The sequence below is a fragment of the Dipodomys ordii genome, unplaced genomic scaffold (genome assembly GCF_000151885.1).
Source record: "Dipodomys ordii isolate 6190 unplaced genomic scaffold, Dord_2.0 Scaffold133, whole genome shotgun sequence".
Taxonomy (NCBI): Eukaryota; Metazoa; Chordata; class Mammalia; order Rodentia; family Heteromyidae; genus Dipodomys; species Dipodomys ordii.
This window is the reverse complement of record NW_012267349.1, coordinates 158,390-163,652: the sequence shown is the minus strand read 5'-3', so window position 1 is coordinate 163,652 and position 5,263 is coordinate 158,390. Positions and strand designations below refer to the sequence as shown.

The 5,263-nt window shown below is 37.3% G+C and overlaps 1 pseudogene; it reads right to left on the bottom strand.

The window, feature by feature from the left end:
• The window catches only part of LOC105996615, a 21,013-nt pseudogene that overhangs the window by 2,027 nt on the left and 13,723 nt on the right, over nucleotides 1-5,263 (bottom strand).

The window sequence follows — 5,263 nt, the reverse complement described above, 5'->3', positions numbered from 1 at the left end:
TCTATCTATCTATCTATCTATCTATCTATCTATCTATCACATTTCTTGATCCATTCATCCACTGAAGGGCATCTTGGTTGATTCCATTTCTTGGCTGCTGCAATGAACATTGGTTATGCTAGAAGCTTTAGTGTAGCCTGGTATGTGGTCAATTGGATAGATGCCTAGATGTGGGATTGCGGGGTCACACAGAAGCTCTATGTTTACTCTTTTGAGGAACCTCTATACTTCTTTCCAGAGTAGGTGAACAAGTTTGCAGTCCCACCAACAGTGTAGTAGAGTTCTCTTTGGCCACATCCCTGCCAGCATCTTTTATTGTTAGTTTTCTTGATAATGGACATTCTAACTGGGGTGAGGTAGAATCTCCATGTTGTTTTGATTTGCATTTCTTTTATGGCCAGAGAAGTTAAACATCTCTTCATGTGTCTATTGGCCATTTTTATTTCTTCTTTAGAGAAATCTCTCCTTAAGTCTTTAGCCAATTTATTAATTGGGTTGTTGTTTATTTGGGAATTTTTGGGGGGGAGGTTTAATTTTTTGCATTGAGTGTATTTTAGATATGAAACTCTTGCCTGTTGTATGGATAGTGAAGATCTTTTCCCCATTTGTGAGCTTTCTATTTATCTTGCTAACTATGTCCTTTGCCATGCAGAAGCTCTTCAGTTTGATGCAATTTCATTTATCCAATATTTCATTGATTTGTTGTGACTCTGGATCTTCATTTAGGAAGTTTTGACCTGAAGAGCACATTTCTTTTTGAACACTTTCTCCGCTTCCCTCTCTCCCAGTTTTCCACTCCCAATATATTATTTAAAGTAGGGTAGGAACTCAGGGTCTTACATGTAATAGGAAAGTATTCTATTAATTTAATTATATCCTGAGCCAAACTTTTAGTTTCTCTTTTGGTCAGGATCTCATTGTTTTCACCCCAAGGTCAGCATCGTATAATTATCTGCTGATCACTCTTTTAATCTTATCCTTTAACTTCATAAATATTTCATATTGTATTTTTTACAGTATGTGTAGGAATATGTATAAATAGTCTGTAAATATAGATACTGGAAAGTATGTTTAAGAATTATTTCCTTATAATCGGCATGCATTGTAAACAATTTAATTTTATAAGATTGGTTGCTATTTAAGGGATACTCTTAAGAGACTCTAAAGGTTCCTTTAGTAACATTAACCATCACAATAAACACAACTGTTATGGTGGCTAATGTTACTAGGGGACTTTGTCTTATTTTGTGTGCAACATTTGGAGTTTTACCATACCAATTTCATGAAGAAAGAGTAAACACATTAACACAGTAAGGAGGGAAGTGACCATATATGAAAGGGGAAGGGAAGGAGGGTAACAGGGCAGGGGAGAGGGAGAGAGATAGAGAGGAAAACAAGAGAGAAGGAAAGAGACATGAAAAGGAAGACACAGGCTACCTTGTAATGATTAGTGTCTGCTCTAAGCTAGCCTATATTCCAGAATTGTGCTGAACATCCAAATCAGCTGTAATCTCATTGCAATTGGCAGCAGCTACCTGTACGGGGTGCTTTAGAGCAGTACCTAGCTCCTCCCATTAACTAAAAAAGAAAAAAAAAACCTCCTTTAGTTTTTCTTGAAGTCTCAAAAATCTTCTATTAGTAATTTTTATACTATGGCATATAAGGCACTCTTTAAAGTGTATTTATATTCTGATACTAAGAGGGACAGCACATTAACTTTTTAACTAATTAGCTTATTGAATTATTTACTGCTCAGTGCTTGGTCAGAAAATAGGTAAGAGACCAGAATACAACAAAAAACACTCCAAAACTACAAACATCCCTCTCTGTTTAAGGATGAGAGAAATGCAGCTGTGCAGACAGGCTATAGGATTTCTATTCTAGACAGCTCTAATCCTGACTGTCTCAATACAGACTGAGGTTGCTCTTCCTAAGTTGTAAGATTCATTAGTCAGTGAGGTAGTAAGGACTATATATTTCTAGGACACAAGGCCCACTGAGAATTTCTTGAGTGTGTATTAATCTCAGCAGAACAAAACCATTCCAAGCTTTAAGCTAATCTGCATTAATGAACAACCTCCTCTATTTCCATTTTTATGATGTGTGCAGCTGGGTAATTTGTCTCTCTTGCTTGGGATAGGTGGCTGACTGATGAATCACCTTCTCTGTGAGTGGTAACATTGCAAATTGGTGCAAACCCAAAAACCGGTTCTAATTTTGTTCATGTTATGAAATGAGCTCTTCATTTCCAAAATTATCTCCTTTCCTATATCCTGGCTGTCTGAGATTTGTTGTGCTGTGTGGGTATGTGTTGAGTAGTCTCTATTCTGTGATGAGTCAAGGGACACAGCTACGTGGGACAATATGGAGACATCCTTACTTTAAAGCCAAGTGGGAAATAGGGCTCTGGGATATTGTTGAGGTAGGTGTTGGTATTTGGAATGAATGGAAACCAAGGGTTTTCAGGCCCATATTTGGGAAGACTGGGGACATTGGGAGATGTCATTGTTATTTTTGTCTTTTATATAAATGAGATAAATTCTGAATGAAACATTTGCTTCTCCTTACCTTTTTGATGGTACTAGGGTTTGATATCCAGGCTTTGGACTAAACACACAAGCCACACCCCCAGCTCATTTTGCTTATGTTACAGATAGGGCTTCTGGATGGCCTTGGATCATGATTCTCCTACCTCCATTTCCTCCGTAGCTGGAATTATTGGTATGTCCCACCACATCAAGCTATGTTCACCCTTTTTTTTTTAAAAAATTTTATTGTCAAGGTAATGTATAGAGGGGTAGTGATTACATTTCTTGTCTAATTTGTTACCTGCCCCACGTCATTTTTCTCTCTCTTTCTCCCTTTCCAAATGATTTTTTTCAGTGTATTCCTAGAGTTGTGCAACTGTTATTGTGATCAGATTCAAAAACATTTCCATCCTTTCCTCCCCCAAACACAGAATGAAACAGTTCTCATTCTTTCTTTCCATATAGCACTTGACAATCTCCAATGTACCTATTTGGACAGCTCATATAAACAGAAGCATGCAACATTTTTTTTTGTGACTGGCTTTACCTCTTGCTTGTGAAGAGCCTTACACTCTCTAGAGGTGAGAGCTTAATTCAGTCTTGGGTCTCTCTTTGTGGGTGTTTTAGCCCTGTTCATGAAAGCTTAGTTAATCAAATATTACAGTCTGCATTCTGACTATCCACTAAAGGATAGTCAATACCATCCCCTGGTGATAGTATTAAAAAAGGTGATAGAACCTTGTTGTGGGAGGTCTTTATTGGAGGAAGGCCTTGGAAGGGGACAGTGGATCCATGGCTCTTCCCACTTTCTCTTCTGTTTCATGATGGATTGTATGGTTTTGCTTTACCACATACTTCTGCTATGATAAGCTATCTTGACACTGGCCCAAAGCAATAGAACCACTCACTGGTCATGGGCTGAAACCTCCAAAACTATGAGCCAAATTAAACTTTTTACCTTGTAAGTAGAATATCTCAGCTATTTATTGTAGTGACAGAAAGATATTTAACATACCACATGTATAGTCTTCCAGATTCCTAGAAATTTATCATAGCTCTTCAAAGCCTGTAAGAATATCTCATTATTCAGATTTTCTTTGTAAAATGTGTCGGTTAGCTTACTGTAATTATAACTCTTGTTTCTATCAATTCAGGCAGCTACAGAATTAAAGGTTGCCTTGATGGTCTTGATGAATGATCAGGAGGAAAGGCTTTTTACATCAAAGGTAAAGAAGGTCAAATAAAGACTTACTTGCATTAAGAGCTTTCAAAGAACCAGTGGAGAGATGAACCCTTGACCATTTGGGGGAATGCAGCTTTGTGGAAGTTCCAAACCTACTCTACCTTTCCTCTGGCTATCACGCTTGTGGGTAGATGCAAGTAAAGCGAACCTGGAACTAAGAGCAGGGACTTAGAAAAACAGGTAAAACATTAGATATGTTACTGATTTTTACTAACATTGGACTCCCTATTGATTGATGGAATTTTTACAGTTCCTGTAGCATTGATTCTGATGTTTTCTCCAATGATCTCATTACTTTTAGAAGGGAGAATCTTTTCAGAGGGTTCACTCTTCCATTCTCATGGTATTACCCCTATTTCTCTTAATTATTTAAGGAAACTGAGGCACAGACTGGGTAGGAATTTAAGTTCCCCAAGTTAACACAGCAAGGTGGAAATTGAAGCCAGGCAGATCAAATTCAATTCTGACTCCTGACTCCTAGCACATAAATCAGTGTGTTATATGTCCTATCCAAACCTTTCAAGCTTCTTACCCACCATGATTCAGATACCTCTGAAATTGTCACCATTAATCCCAAGGTGTGATGCCTCTTTAATGTCCGCTAAAGAGAGAAGCAAAAATCTTCCTTAGAAAGATTTTGTCCTGATTGGGCCATGAACATTTGGTTTGGTTATTTACATTTAACATACTAGAGGAATGGCAGTTAGTTAGCAAAGCAAATGAATTTGTATTTTAATTAGCAATGATAAAAAGTGATTAAAACAAATGATTCAATTCTATGTATTATTTGCTTTACTTCTTACTAAACAGATTAGAATGGATTCTTTTTCTTCTTATCATCAGTGTCTGTCCATCCCTTTCTTTGGCAGTAGCACTAATAATATAGGGAAAAAAAGACATCAGAGTTTACAGTCTGTGATGGAAAATGATCTACTAACAATTCCCATGAAGAAATGGCCAGGAATAGCCTTGGCACCTAGTTATACTGTATGACAAGTTTTTTGGGAGGAGAGTAGGTGAGGTAGGGAAGGATGGGAAGAACTGATCAATGGAGGCTAAGTTACAGTTAGAGCAGAGATGTGGTGTTGTGCAAAAAGAACTATGATAATGTGTAACAGCCATGTATGGTGTGTCTCAAAATGTTAGGAGTAAAGGAAATATGTATGTGTATGTATGTGGATGGCTGTGTGTATGTTTTGGTGGTACTGTGGTTTGAATGGTGCTCTAACACTTAGGCCATGCTTTGGCCACTTTATTGTTTTGGTTATTTTTAGTTTCTTTGGAGAGGGTCTTACAGATTTGCCTGGGGACTTGGATAAATTTATTGGGGCCTTGGACTATGATCCTTCCATGATCCTCTCATCTGTGCCAGGTTTTCATGAAGAAATGGTGGTGGGAGACAAAAGATATATTTAATCTGACTTAACTATTGTATAATACATATGTAAATCAAAACCAATTTTATTGTTTTGTATTTTATTTAAAATGTGCT